Raw genomic sequence first — 16,414 nt, forward strand, 5'->3', positions numbered from 1 at the left:
GCTAATTCAAGGTAGTCATGAATGTACAAAAGGCCTGAGGGAAGGAGTGGGAGAGGAAGGACACTGGGGACCTCAGGCAGGGGTAGCCTGTTCACTGGAGGAGACCTGGCACCCAGTGAATGGCCCTGGGCACTGGAAAAGTGGAAGGAACCATCATGTCAGCACATCTCAGCAGACATCCAAGCCAGCTTTCCTTGAAGCCAGTAAGTAGGCTCCTGCTTCTGGCATCACCCTGGAGGGTGCCCAGTTTCCTTGTCCCCATCAGCTAATGATTTGCAAGTGGTCCCTCTGAGGGTAGCTGTCTGGCTGGTGGAACAGTCTGCTTGGTCTGTATGGGCTTCCCAGTGTCTTTTCCTAAAGGTCATGCTATTCATTTCTTCTGTGGGGCTCCACAGCTCTCTCCTCTTACTGTTATCCAGGCCCCAGTGGGTGCCTCTCACAGCAGCTGCCAAGTGGAAAGTTTGTCTCATCACAAGTTCGAGAGCCCCTCAAAAGATTCTGAGAGCTGTATTTAGCCTGCTTTTGCTTGGCAGTCACCAGCATGGTCCTTGTCAATGAAGTGGTCATAGACATTTGTTCAATGGTCATACAAATGGATGAGGCAAATAAAGAAAGGAGTGAGCAAGGGAGAAAGAAAAGATTGAAGGCATAAACTAGAGAGCGTTCCCTGAAAGAATTAAAGAGTAAAAACAAATCAAATTAAAATTATTTTTAAGGCCTAAGGTCACAATATTATGTTGCAAGTCCAGGAGTTTTGGGGTCTTTTGTTTATATGAGTTTTCATGTGACAAAGAATTTCGAAAGGGCTTATTTATTACTATTTTGTGGCTTTCTGGATTTTCATCATTTTATTCGCTCAGAGTTGCACACCTACCAGAACTGAAACTTCCCTTCAGATGACGTGGTTACAGGTCCTTGAGGAAAAGTAGAAGGTGGGCATCCAGTTTGGGCTTGGCTAGGCAGGTGACCTTGAACTAGTGACTCAGCGTATTCTGGGTCGACTTTCCATTTGGAGACTGTGAGAAGGATCCTTTTGATTTGTACAGAAATATTTGCTGTGAAAGTCTTTTTGCAAAAATCGTAGGTCCCTCCAAGTGGGATGGGTGTTTTTTTATCCTTCCACTTTGCGCTCAAGGGATGGTTGGAGTACGGAGGGATGAACGCGAACTTTCCCCGAGTGCCTCACACAGGCTCCTGCAAACAAAGCACGAGGGCCGTCCGCCAGGGCCTGAGGAGCAGAGCTGGGCTCTGCAGGCCCTGGGCTGCAGGTCTCGAAGGCTACTGCACACATGGAGGGAGGAACTGAGGAGGACGGTGATGAGGCAGGCGTGGACCAGAGGCCCATGGCGACCTCACACGGGCATGGCTGAGGCTCACCTTCAGTGCCAGGCCAGCAGCTTGGCAGATCCCAGACCTTGCCATGCCATGACACGGGCCAGGGCATCGCTGCGAGCTGCTTCCGATGACGTCTTGGGTAACAGCTGCCGCACTCTGGTCACTCTCCCTCTAATGTCAGCCACCGTCGCCTCCACATTCCATCCATGGGAAGGAAGAACTTGACCGAGAGTTCCGCAAAGCCCCCAGACACCCTTTCCGCCTGACTCCCTTCCCGAACTGGAGCAAGCATAGGAACAAAACTGAATTCTGCCCACTCATTGAAATTATTCTGGACTGACAGAGTCCGCCAAGCCCGCCAAATCACTTTCTATTTCTGAGGAAGTCTTTGTTCCAAATTCTTCAGATTGGCAAGGCCTTTGAAGAGCTGCACTGTCGTCTCCATGGAACGCTGCTCATCGCATAGTCCCCAGCCAACCTGGATTTCTCCAGAACTTCATGAAGAACTCTTCTGATGCACCCTTATGCTCACAAGGTACAGCTTCTGGATCCTTCCACTTCTGATCCTATTCTTCTACTTCCCTGTTTTTTTTTTTTTGTTGTTGTTTTTTTTTTTTTGGAGTCAGTTCCACCCTCATGGAGAAGGAAGACATGACCTCCATCCAAGCCCAGAAAGACGTCAGCAGTGAAAGGTATAGAGCAGAGCCCAGGATGAAGACGCAAAGACCCGCCATATTTCTAGCTGGAAATTAGATAATGAACAAAATATGCCTCAAAAGAGGAGGCTGAGATGCACAAGGTTGCACGTGTGTCTGGAGTTTGTTTGCAGTGGCTAGAAACCCTGGCATACCCATCCTCTATCTTTTCCTCTCCTTCTTTCTCTATCAAATAAATATATAATAAAATATTTTTTTTAAAAAAAAGAGGAGGTTGATGGGCTAGGGAAATGGCTCAGCAGTTGAAAGTTCTTGCTTACAAAGCGTGAGTTCAACTCCCCAGCACCCATGCATGCCAGAGCACAAAAGTGGTGCATGGAACTGGCATTCACCTGCATTAGTATGTGCATGCACACACACACACACGCATGCACACACATACACATACTCATACACAAAAATAATTTGTTAAAGGAGGATGTTTGCATAGTGCTTTGCTGTACCCCTGTCCAGCTCTGACCTCTGGGACAGAAAAGGAAGGGAGTTGATGAGCTCAGGGTTCCTTCCCTATAGGCTTATATGCAGGGAGAGATCCGTAGGAAGAATGAAGACATAGGGTCAGTATCCGGAAGATGGCATAGAAGGCGCCTTCCCTTCAAGGGCTTTCCTGACACAAAGCACTGTTACCCACTCTCACTCCCTCCAGGGCCCTGGGCAGGCAGCAGGCTGTCTCTACTGTTATTCTCAGTTCCTTGATTTTCCTCAGAGTAAGGGATTCTCCCTGCCATGATGGGCTTTGGTGCGGAAACCCGTATGTTGGGTTGGATACGATAAAATTTAACATCCAAACCAGGACAGAGTTAGGAATCTGCCAGATTCTACTCCTCACAGTCCAGGACAATTGGCACCAACCTAGAACTTCCCTGGGACCAGTGAAGACACGTGGTCAGCTGGTATGGGAATAGGTTATGTACACATGTCAGTAACTCAATGTGAGTGGCTTGATGGGAAAGATGGGTGCATTCACTGGCGCTAGATGTTAGCTGGGCTCAGTCACACCAATACTCTATGTCTCCACACTCATTCTCTCTGGCCTTCCTTCGTCCCTTTGCTATTACTCATACTTTTTCTCTGGTTAAATCCAGATTTCCTCCACACATCAGTAAGTCAATGCTCTGTGACCCCCACATGCCAGCCCTCTTTTCCCTGCAGGGAAACACCCTCAGACAAAGAGGATGCCCCGCTCACATCACATGCTCACTGTTGATCATGTGCCTGAGGAGGAAATACTATGCTGGGGGTCTGCAATATATATGTATGTATGTATATATGTATACATACATATATATAATATATTCATATATATCCATATATATATGAATAAGAATTTCTAATAATGCAAGATAAAAATCAATGTAGACTTAAATGCTGCAGAATATACATTCTTTTCAGCAGCACATGGAACATTCTCTAAAATAGACCATATATTAGGACACAAAGCAAATCTTACCAAATTCAGGAAAATTGAAATAATTCCTTGCATTCTATCTGACCACAATGGAATTAAGCTACAAATCAGTAGCAAGAAAGGCTATAGAGCATACACAAAATCATGGAAACTAAACAATACACTACTAAATGATGAATGGGTCAATGAAGAAATCAAGAAGGAAATCAAAAAATTCATAGAGTCAAACGATAATGAGAACAAAACATACCAAAATCTCTGGGACACAATGAAGGCAGTTCCAAGAGGCAAATTTATAGCCTTAAGTGCCCATATTAAGAAATTAGAAGGGTCACAAGTAAATGACCTAATGTTTCACTTTAGAGCCTTGGAAAAAGAAGAACAAGGCAAACCAAAAATCAGTAAACGGGAAGAAATAACAAAGATTAGGGCAGAAATTAATGAAATAGAAACAAACAAAAATAAACCAAGGATTAACAAAACAAAGAGTTGGTTCTTTGAAAGGATAAACAAGATTGATAAGCCCTTAGCAAATGTGACCAAAAGAAAGAGAGAAGAGACACAAATTAATAAAATCAGAGATGAACAAGGTAACATCACAACAGATTCCAGAGAAATTCAAAAAATCATAGGGACATACTATAAAAGCACATACTCCAGAAAGTATAAAAATCTGAAAGAAATGGATGATTTCCTTGATTTATATGACCTACCTAAGTAAAATCAAGATGAGATTAATCACTTAAATAGACCGAACTGTAATCAATAATCTCCCAACTAAAAAAAAAGCCCTGGCCCAGATGGGTTCACTGCTGAATTTTACCAGACCTTCAAGGAAGAGCTAACACCATTGCTTCTTAAGCTTTTCCAGGAAATACAAATAGAAGGAATTCTACCAAACGCCTTCTATGAAGGCAGCATCACCCTGATACCAAAACCAGGCAAAGATAGAACAAAAAAAGAAAATTACAGACCAATCTCCCTCATGAACATAGATGCAAAAATTCTCAACAAAATATAGGTAAACAGAATACAAGAATATATCAGAAAGATCATTCACCCTAACCAAGTAGGCTTTATCCCAGAAATGCAGGGATTGTTCAATATACCCAAGTCTATAAATGTAATACATTATATAAATGGGATGAAGGACAAAAATCACATGATCATCTCATTAGATGCAGAGAAAGCATTTGACAAAATCCAACATCCCTTCATGATAAAAGTCCTACAGAGACTGGAAATAGAAGGAACATATCTCAATATAATAAAAGCTATTTATGACACGCCTACAGCCAACATATTACTAAATGGGGAAAAACTGGAAGCTTTTCCACTAAAATCAGGAACAACGCAAGGGTGTCCACTGTCCCCAATTTTATTTAATAAAATTTTGGAAGTCTTAGCCATAGCAATAAGGCAAGAGACACACATAAAAGGGATACAAATTGGAGAGTAAGAGATCAAGTTATCATTATTTGCAAATAACATGATTCTATACATAAAGGACCCTAAAGACTCTACTAGCAAACTGTTAGAGCTGATCAAAACCTACAGCCATGTAGCAGGATACAAAATCAATACACAGAAATCAGTAGCCTTCATATATGCTAATAACAAACACACAGAGGATGAAATCAGAGAATCACTCCCATTCACAATTGCATCAAAATAAATAAATAAATAAATAAAGTACCTTGGAATAAACCTAAGAAAGGAAGTAAAGAATCTCTACAATGAGAGCTTTAAAACACTCAAGTGAGAAATTGCAGAAGAAACTAGAATGTGGAGAAACATCCCTTGTTCCTGGATTGGAAGAATCAATATTGTGAAAATGGAAATCTTACCAAAATCAATCCACATATTTAATGCAATCCCTATCAAAATTCCTAAGGCATTCTTCATGGAAATAGAAAAACCAATCCAAAAGTTCATTTGGAATCACAAAAAACTTGAATATCTAAAATAATACTGAGCAACAAAAATAAGGCTGGTGGTATCACCATACCTGATTTTAACCTGTACTACAGAGCCATAGTAACAAAAACAGCATGATATTGGTACAAAAACAGACATGTAGATCAGTGGAACAGAATAGAGGACACAGATGTAAGTCCAGGTAGCTATAGCTACCTAATATTCGATAAAAATGCCAAAAATACTCATTGGAGAAAATACAGCCTCTTCAACAAATGGTGTTGGGAAAACTGGATATATATCTATAGAAGGATGAAAATAGATTCTTCTCTCTCTCCATGCACAAGAATTAAATCCAAACAGATTAAAGACCTTAACATCAGACCTGAAACTCTGAAGCTGCTAGAGGAAAAAATAGGGGAAACCCTTCAACATATTGGTCTTGGCAAAGACTTTCTGAATACAACCCTAATTGCTCAGGCAATAAAACCACAGATTAATTACTGGGACCTCATGAAATTACAAAGATTTTGCACTGCAAAGGACATAGTGAAAAAAGCAAAGAGGCAACCTACAGAATGGGAAAAAAATCTTCGCCAGCTCTATATCTGATAGAGGATTAATATCTAGGATATACAAAAAACTCAAAAAGTTAAATAATAAGCAATCTAACAAGCCAATCAAAAAATGGGCTATGGAGCTAAATAGAGCATTCTCAAAGGAAGAAATACGAATGGCATATAAGCATCTAAAAAATGTTCTACGTCACTAGTCATCAGGGAAATACAGATTAAGGCTACATTGAGATTCCATTTCACTCCTGTCAGATTGACTACCGTCATGAAAACAAATGATAGTAAATGTTGGCGGGGATGTGGAAAAAGAGGAACCCTTCTACACTGTTGGGGGGAATGCAATCTGGTCCAGCCACTGTGGAAATCAGTGTGGAGGTTCCTAAAACAGCTAAAGATTGATCTACCATATGACCCAGCTATAGCACTCCTAGGCATATATCCAAAGGACTCATCTCATTTCCTTAGAAGTACATGCTCAACCATGTTTATTGCTGCTCAATTTATAATAGCTGGGAAATGGAACCAGCCTAGATGTCCCTCAACTGATGAGTGGATAATGAAGATGTGGCACATTTATACAATGGAGTTCTACTCAGCGGTAAAGAAAAATGAAGGTATGAAACTTGCAGAAAAATGGATGGACCTGGAAAGGATTATACTAAGTGAGGTATCTCAGGCCTAGAAAGCTAAGCGGCACATGTTCTCCCTCATATGTGGATCCTAGCTACAGATGATTTGGCTTCTGCGTGAGAAGGAAAATATTTAGTAGCAGAGGCCAGTAAGTTAAAAAGATGATATAAAGGGAAGAGAAAGGAATGGAGGAGGGTACTTAATAGGTTGGTATTGTATATATGTAACTACAATGATTGAGACGGGGAGGTTATATGATGGAGAATGGAATTTCAAATGGGAGAGGTTATTACCATGGACTATTTTTTATAATCATGGAAAATGTTAATAAAAATTGTGAAAAGAAAAAAATCAATGTAGACTTAATAAGCATTAATAAACTGGGTTGGAGGCAAAATTCTGAAAGATGAGGATGGGAAGAGAAAGGAGTCATCAAGCTGCATTCTTGAAAATCAGAAGGTGTGGTGAGCATCCGATGTCCCTCATAATCTCATGCGTTCTGAATGCCTGGTCCACAGCTGGTGGCCGCCTGGGGGATGCAGCCTTTCTAGAGGAGGTGAGTTGTTGGGGCGGGTTTAGGGGGTAATAGTCGGATCCCCTTGCCAGAGGCCGGCTCGCTCTCCTGCTGCTGTTTGTGGCTTGCTGTGGCAGCGGCAACGTCCAGCCCCTGTCACCATGGGGCTTCCCCTCGAGTCTGTAAGCAAAATAAAATCTCTTCTCCCACCAGCTGCCTTTGGTCGGGTGCTTTCTCTGTCAATGGATGGTGACTACTGTAGAGGGGGATTAGTTAGTCTACATCCTCCTTTTTATAGGTGAAAGCTAAAGGCCCAAGGTGTTAGGCAGGTTGCCCAAGGTCATACACATGATAAATGGAGTCTCCCAATTCTGCCTGGGGTGGGATATTCCCAGCTCAGTTTCCTTCCTATGACCAGTAGGGCACACAATTCATCCTTAGTCCCAGCTGACTTTGCCTTTCAGCAGCAGAAAAGCAACATGGACGAGCTTAGAGGAAAAGGGGGACCTATGTGTCATACAATACATAAATGTGGGTTATCCAGGGACACAGGTAGCATCAGTGAAAATGAGCAGAGGGCATGTAAAAAGGGAAGAAAAGAGCTGAGGAGATCTGAGCCCAGGGCTGTTAGGTTTATCTCATGGAGACAGACCACCAGGGAACATGGAGCTAATGTAGCAGGCTCTTTTATCACTCTCCATCAAAAGCGGGTTCAACACAGGAGCTGTGTGAGTCATGTGTCCACAGGCAACCAACGTGATGGCCAAGGATCATGAGGCTCTGTGATTGGAACCCCTGCAGTCAGATGCCTGGCACTAGCCAACCACAGGCTGGAGAAACACAAAGATCTGTGGGTTCTTCATAAAATTAATTCCCAAAGTGGCTTCAAAATAAGCATGCCAATGTTCTAGACCATTCCATGCATGGTGGTTATTTGGTTACCCATCCTAGCTCTGAATTAATGTATCCTATTTGGCTAAATGTAGTAACTGGGTTTCAAGGGTCATGGGAGGCCAGCATCAGCCCAGTCAGCAGGCTCAACCTAGGTTTTACTCAAGGCCCTAAATGGTGCAACTGTTCTGGACCCTTTATCTGTTCCTGGTGAAGACTCTGGGTCCATTTCTAACTATTCAGGATCCCTTCTGGACACAGGATGCAGACATGCAACACAGCGGCTGGTTACCTGAACTCTTTTCTGGGGAGATGCCCACAAGTGTTTGCTCCCCCAGGCAGGGTACCCAATGTAGATCAAAGGCTGATTGCACCAAAGTTCACCCTGGTGAACAAGTGAGTTTAGTGTTGCGTCTTTATAGACTACAGGCGAAGGGTTACTTACAGGAGCATCGAGACCCCAACACAGTGGTAGCATGGAAGGGCCTCAGCCCAGCTGCCTAGTCATAGCTGCATAGAGGAAGCTGCTGGCCTCTCGATCTTCCCCCCTCAGCACATGCATCTCTCTCTAAGGCCGCAAGCCCTCGTGCATTGTTGCACATAGCTCACTCAGGGTGCGCCTGGGATCTCAGGTGAGTCTAATGACCTTCCCCACGCCGCCTCCTTCTGTGGGGGAGGCCAACAGACCCAATCTTGGGGGTCTCTCAAAAGCAGCCCCGACGCTTCTGATAAAGGCAATGGTTATTTTTCTTAGAGGACAGTATCACACAGCATAGCCATGGTGGGAACCCTGGGGAGAGCTTAAAGTAATATGTGGCAGAATAATATTTCTGTAACAAAGTTGGTTTTTTTTTCCTTGAGATTGTTTTCCCTTTGCCCCCAACCTCCTTTTTCTTTTTGATGCATTTTTTAATTATTTTATTTTTGATAGAAAAAGAGAGAGATGAAGAGAATGGGCACTCCAGGGCCTTTCAGCCACTGTGAACGAACTCCAGGCACATGTGTGACGTTGCACAGTTGTGTCAATTTGCATCTGGCTTACGTAGGACTTGGAGATTTGAACATGCATTCTCAGGATTCACAGGCAAGTCCCTTAACCACTAAGCCATCTCTCCAGCCCCAACCTGCTTTTTCTGTTGCCCATTGCCTCAGAGACAGTGAACACCAAAGCCAAGTTAACTGTGTTGTTTCTGGTTTCCTAAGTTTTCTTCTTCTGATAGCCACATCCACAGAAACAGATAATCATGGCCAGGGAGAAAAACACATTCCCTCTCTTGCCTCCCAGCTCCAGCCTAAGGGAGAAGGAAGGTGCAATGGAGAAGGGAAGATGCAAACAGTGACAAGTGCAAATGCGGGCACGATGGCCTCAGCAATGCAAAACACACAGCTCTCCACTCAAAGGGAAGAGCATAAAATTTGTTCTGTAGCCCTATATGAGGGACCATAGCCTAAGAGCATAGACCCAGGTTACCCCAAGTTCCATGTGCTAACATGGTTACAACTTTATGAAGTTTTTACAGTAGCAGAACATAAACCAATATAGTTTTCAAATACATTGGCGCATACATCAGGTAAGTTAGTTATAGCAGAATGGGTGAATCTCTGATAAAGGCCTCAGCTGCTATCTGATGACATTCTTAGCCTTGGGGTTTTTGGAAGCGATGGTCTGTCCATACATTCCTAACATATCTACTTAATAGTCACAAGGGAGCTAAGTCACCCACAGAGGTGGCCAAAAACAAAATGGTAAAATAAGGAGCTACATTAGCTCTAAATAATTAGGCTCAGTGCCTACACTATTCCACCCTCTCCACAAGCATTGCAGTTCTAATCTGTCAGTCAGCCTTGCAGAATATTCAGTGCATGAAGACTTCTTTCTTAGAATGTCAATTAATAGTGCCCACCCTCAACACGGTATTCTCTGAACCTAAGGATAGACACAGCTCAAATCAAGCTCCTGTGTGGAACGCTAGGAACATGCTGAAATTCCAAGGAGAAAATAACTTTATGAGGTGTTCCTGAAGGAAGGTGTGCCTGGCCACTTTCATCAGTTCCTTGCACCCACCTGACCATAGAGAAAGTCCCCTGACTGAGTGGAACAGCACCAGAGAGCCGGACCCAAGGAACGTATCTGAATCTGAACCTGAGATGAGCCAAGGTGGTAGAGAGCCAGGCTGTGTGCTCACTTAGGTCCGCATGCCTGTAGGAGAGATGGACTTGAGCTCTACTTCATGTCTACGTGAGTTTATAGATTAACTTGGGCTTTCTACCCAAAGACAAAAGGGGAAGGAGAGGAAAGGAGACGTGAAAGGTGACCTTCTCTCGACAGTCTAGGCTGGACCATGTGTCAGCCACTTTTCTGCTGCTGCGTAAGCGATGACCCTGGGAAGGGTATTACTCTCCCTTACTGCCTCACAGTTGCCGTGGGCCAAGGAGGGGGCTCAGCACAACTGTACACTGTGAAATTAATGCCTCAGTGTGACCTTCATGAACACCTCAAGGTGACTTTGATTGCAGAGATGCTCTATTTGTCTACAGGACATCCATGAATTCAGACTAATAATGGCAAAACATGTCTGCTCTGTTCCAGCTTTCTGGAAAATGCATGAAAGTCATATTGTAACCCAAGGTCTGTGCTTTGCTGTGCACCCAGTGGGGGATGTCAGAGCCAAAAGCTCTCTGCGATGTTAGTGGCAAGGGTTGTGGCCCAGGCTTCTCCCCCCTCCAACTCCTCAGCTCCCTCACCCCACCTGCGGCTTCCCATGTGATGGATCTTGCTTGACGGGATGAGCCTTCTCCTCTCAGGAAAGCTGAGTCATCAATCTTGCCTCCTCTGAGTTCACACCAATGCCACCATAGATAAAACCCTGGAGGAGCATTTCACGTGTGCCGCTAGCCAGGGTCTCAGCAGAGGCTCAGTTATCACATGGTTATCAGTACCAAACATGTCAACATCTTGCACTTTCAGTCTCCAAAGCTGTGTGCAATCACTGTTTGCCATTTAAGCCACTCAGTCTATGGCACGCTTGTTATAGCAACCCAGAAAGACTGAAACGGGCTTCCGTCATCAACTGTGTCAACTGTGATCTGCTCTAGTGGTCCCGTGAGGGACGTTTTATATACTTTGACATGATGACATGTTCCTACAGGAAAACTTCCATTTGACTCAGTTCTAGGTTTGTTTGAGGTAAGTGAGTCACTGGGCAAATCTTCACAGAGTGTCTGCTACTTGGCCAGTATTATGCCGGCTACAAAGAAGGTAAACAGATGCCAGGCCCAAGGAGCAAGTGCAGCTGAGGTTTAAAAGTACAGAGGTCTGGTCCTGTGGTGACAAACATCCGCCAACTTGCCATGGGCACTGCTATTGGTTTAGCATGAGTCACACGGCCCTTGTCAGGTAATGGCTGCAATGATTAAGCCTCCCTGTTTGGGTCCAGTCCTCAAGCTTGGTTCCCATCCAGGTCCCACCCCAGCCCGTCAGAGGGAGGCCGCACTCAGCCCAGTCGTGACCACGGAGGGTGGGAAAAGGGATGCTACAGATCTTGCTCACAGTCTGACCCACTCAAAGGCAAAAAGCCCAGCAAAACAAGAAGCAGATGAGATGCCCTGAAGAAGATAGGCTCAGCTGTGGCTCTCCACAGTGCCAACCTGTGTGGGCAAGTCTGACCCGAGAGTTGCCAGAGTCCCTGCCCCCGGGGAATCAGCCTGAGACGGTGATCATCCCAGGCCGCCTTCTGCCAGGTCCTCAGACGCATTCCCACAGTCTGGAGAGGGTGGTACAGGGTGAGCCTACCCCTCTTCCAGGGCTGCCTCTGCTGACCCTGCTGCCCTGGGGTGCCAGGATGCACAACAAGGGCACACAAACTTCCTGGAACGCTAGGTGGAGGGTACACCCAGCTGGGCCCTCACCTTGCCAGCTGGTGACCTCAGAGGGTTTATCATGAATTCCTTTATTTGGGGTAGGTATTTATGGAGCCCTTCTGTGTGTATGCTGGGAACTCTGCTGGCTTATAGAGTGTGGCGGTATATGAAGCAGACATGTTTCCTACAGTCACAGCGCTTGCAATCTGAGAGCCATGGGAAACCAACACAAACCTGCAATCCCGTGATTATTTACCTGGCCTATGGCGTTTTGTAAATCAGTTAAATGGGGGTGGGGGAGCTGGAGAGATTTCTTAGTGGTTAAGACACTTGTCTTCAAAGCATAATGGCACCTAGTTCGATTCCCTAGTACTCATGTTAAATCAGATGCAGAAAGTGGCACATGAGTCTGGAGTTTGTTTGCAGTGGCTCAAGGCCCTGGCATACCCATTTTCTGTCTCTCTCTTTCTCTCTCTCTCTCTCTTCCTCTGCCTCATTCTCCCTACCAAACAAATAAAAATAATTTTATAAAGTTAACTTAATCATCATAGCATCCTTCCAAAGTGACCACTGTGGCCCTGTGTGACAAACAAAGAAGGAGGACCGAGGACCGAGGGAGGCCAGGAGACCACAGCAGCTCCTATACGTGCCGGCATTCAGAACTCCTGGGACTTGCACTGTGCCTTCTAGACATTCCTTCAAGACCAGCTTCCTTCCTCTGGTTATGACCATCCTCCCTCTTCCCTCAGTGGGCCTGCTTTCTTGCCAAGGTGGAGGTGAAGAGGACGCCTAGGAGCTGGGAGGCCACTTTCCACATAGCTTCCCTGTGTATCTGACCCGTTCCTGCTGCTGTCCACCTATCACACACACACACACACACACACACACAGCAATGGAGCACTCACCTTGTGCTAACTACTGCGTTATAGTGGGTGATAGGATGGACCATCAGGTCTGCTGAGTCCTTGAGAGATGGGCTAACGCCAAAGTACTTGTGACACAAGATGGTGGTGGTGTTTGTTCTGAGAGGTGCTGCTAAAGTCCTTGGGACCTTCAGGTGAGATGGGGACACATCAGGCACTTGATGAAGGCTCCGAGGAAGTGCCTGTGAGCAGGATGCTGAAGGGGTGCTGAAGGGTACATGTTGGAGGAACATCATGTGTCCCGAAATCTGAGTGTTCACCAGCAAGCAATGAGATTCTGGGTTATCAGAACACTGGGCTCATCTTTCTTGACTCTCAACGGCTTCCTGGGTGGAACCTCAGCAGCTCTGGGGACTGAGGCACTTGCTAGGCCCCAGCACATCCGTCCTCACTGAGGTCCATTGGCCTTTTACTCTGCAGCAAGCAAGACCTCTTTGCCCAACTTGGAGTCCCGAGGTGATGGAGAGGGGACAACGCCCCTTTGCTGAAACAGACGAAGCTTCTCAAGGCTCTCAAGACACTGGTACTCCCATTGGGAGCATACGAGCAAAGGGCAAGGCGTGTCAGGAGCTGACAAGGGCCGAGGGCATGCCCAGCTTCATACCACGGCCCCTGGCACTATCATATAGGGACACTGGCTGGCATGCAGGTGCTGGAATTGCTGGCTGGTCTGGCTCAGTGCTCACTCCCTACCCATGCCAGCCTCACCCTCCAGCCTTGCCAAATGGATATGTTTCTCAGGATTGTCTGAACGAGAATGGTGGCCTATCTACAGAGAAAACTCCTCTGCCTTGATTTATGGTATCATTTTCTTTCATAATGTTTAAAGGACAGAGAGATCTATCTGTCCCATAGAAAAGTAATCCCACCCTAAGTCAGTACCAGATGACCCTGTACAAAACTCAGATCTGGAAATAATGTCATAACAACATGTTATATCTTATGTGTATGTATGCTTTCATGTGTGTGCAGTCACATGTGTTTGTATGGGTGAACATGCATTGTGAACTTGTACAGATAGAGGCCAGAAGACAACCTTGAATGTCCTTCCTTAGGCACCATTCATGTTTTATAGACAGGGCCTCCTACTGGCCTAGAACTTAACATGTAGGCCACACTAGCTAGCCATCAAGCTCCAGGGATCCCCCTGTCTCTGGTATGCACCACGTGCACGTCATTGATCTAGGGATGCTTGCAAGGCACTAGTACTATTGGCTGACCTACGTCCTCAGCTTTGTTGTGTCTGTAGAGTGGTTGGATCCTGTGTGCCGGGTCTGGGGTCTTCAGGTCTAGACTATGTCTGGTCTTGTAAGTAAAATTTCATTGCAAGACAGTCTCATCCATTCATGCTTTATCTAGGGCGGTTTTCCTAGTGCAGTGGCCACACTGTACAATTGCAATAGGGTCTATAGCACACAAAACCTAAAATATTTTCTCTCTGGCCCCTTAAGGAGAAGTTTGGCCAGTCTTTCCTCTATGGAATATAAGGTTTGTGTCATTCATTCGTGGATGCATTCCTTCAGATACGTTGTTAGACTGCTTCCCACCAGACTATGCGCAACTTGAAGACAGAAACCCTTTTGTGTGTCTTGCCAAGCACAGTGCCTGATAAGTCCTTAAGAAATGATTGCTGAGTGAGTAAGTGAAAAACAGTGAGTAATTTCTGAGTCGCAGCCATTGCAGCTCTAGTGAAACAGAGATGGTAATCAAACCTGGAAAAGGGTTACCATGCTCGTGGACACCCTCCAGGGGCGACAGCTCCTGCTCCTGGGCTGTGGGAAAGCTATTGAACTTGGTGTTGGGGCTACTGAGTTTGAGTTTGGAAGTCTGGAATCCAAAGGTTCTAGAATGAGGAACAGGCAAAGCTCAAGGCAGCCTGAGTATTTACAGAGCTTCCAACCCACAGCCCACCTGCACCCGGCGCTGGGGCGGAACAGTGAGCGCGCTCGGCCGGGCTGTGGGAGAGGAGGCCACAGCTCGCCGAAGCCCCACGCGCTCCCACTGACCCTCGCTCTCCTCTCTAACCCCTCGAAGAGGCTCATCTCCACCTATGAAGAGAGTCCAGGGTCGTAGGGACTGGGTGATGGACAGGCCAGGGCTATGCGTCCACACAGGGCTCACCTGTGACTTGAACAGTTCGCTCTGCCTCTGTCTGGTCCTATCGGGGAGGAAGATCATGGTGCTCGCTCGCATACTGAGTCTCACAGGAGACTACTGCAGTCAATGTTGGCGTTCTGTTCTGCACCTAGAAGTATTTGGGAGTCAAGGGAAAATGAGAGGATTGGCTCATGCTCAGGGGCTGTAAAATAGCAGTCAGGTCCCTCAGCCTGATCCACTTCTAAAATTCTGCATGGGCAAGCTTAGTTCTTCCCAAAGGCCTCCTCCTCTTGGCCCAAGAGGTGTAAACAGGGTGACCTAAGACCAGGCATGTAGCTGATGAGATTTCCCAGGCACCAGATTGCCCTCCACCTGAGCCAGGAAGGGAATTGCTCCTTTCACTGCATGCAAAGATCTTATCAGGGGACAGCTTCATATCACTGACTTCTCAGGCATACACCCCACAGGCCCCACCTCCACAAAGAAACTGGCTTTTCTGCTTGCCAAAGAGCCTTTCTCTTATACCTGTTTCTCTCTCTTCGCTTGTGCGAACATCTCAGGGTGATAATAAGGGGCTCTCACAGTCAAAGCCAGGGCGACCAGCCCTGCGGCAATAACCCTATCGCTAGCAGAACAGTTTTCCGAGCCCTGAAGTCACTTACGTCCTCCCCCTCCCCCACTCCTCTTCCCTGCCATTTCTCCTTACTCATGTCTTTTCCCCCAGTCACTTCATCGCTTCCCCCTTCTCAGCACAAAAAGTTGAGGGGGAAAAAATTAGGGAATGGCAGTCATCAGGAATATCTAGTGCCATGTATCTTGTCAAAAAATCAGCGAGGGTGTTAAAAACGGAAGAAAGCAAAACTGAAGACTCAGAAGAATGTGGGCTCCCATATTCTCATTCAAATTAATTTTTTCTATTTAAATTTCACTATATCTCTTTTTTTAACCTCTACTGCAGGTCTTTATATATAGGACAACACACACGCACACATACACACACACACACACACACACACACAGAGTCACTTCTGTCATTTAAAGTATGAAAAAACTAGCAAAGAAAATTCTATTTTCAGCTATTTCTTGTTAGAATGCTTTTTGCTACTGTGATGGGAAGAAAAAAAGAAGATTTTGAAGAAAGTCAGGTCCCTGATGAAGACGAGCGAGCATCGTAGCGAGCCATCGGTCCTGTCAATTAGCTCCGGTACACATAAAGCTGTGCCTTCCAATGGAACCGATATTTAAGAACCAGAGAGAGGCTAGGTGCATTTTATTTCCTACCAGTACTTTCTTATGTTTAAAAATAAAATAAAAAATAGGGACCTGCCCCTGCCCTGGTCCACAGTCTAGAGATAACTAAAGCAGCCTGGGGGAGGGTCTCCAAACATAACTTAGGATTTGGGCCTCCGAGAACAAAGGTTTCTGTCAGAAGCCTTCTTCCTCCAGTGGTCCTTTGCAGTAAAAATAAAGTCCAAACACTATAATTTCACTCGCACGAAAGTGACAAACACTGTAGGTAACTTTAGACACAGCTGCAAAAGTGGCTT

The sequence above is a fragment of the Jaculus jaculus genome, chromosome 7, assembly GCF_020740685.1.
Source record: "Jaculus jaculus isolate mJacJac1 chromosome 7, mJacJac1.mat.Y.cur, whole genome shotgun sequence".
Lineage (NCBI taxonomy): Eukaryota > Metazoa > Chordata > Mammalia > Rodentia > Dipodidae > Jaculus > Jaculus jaculus.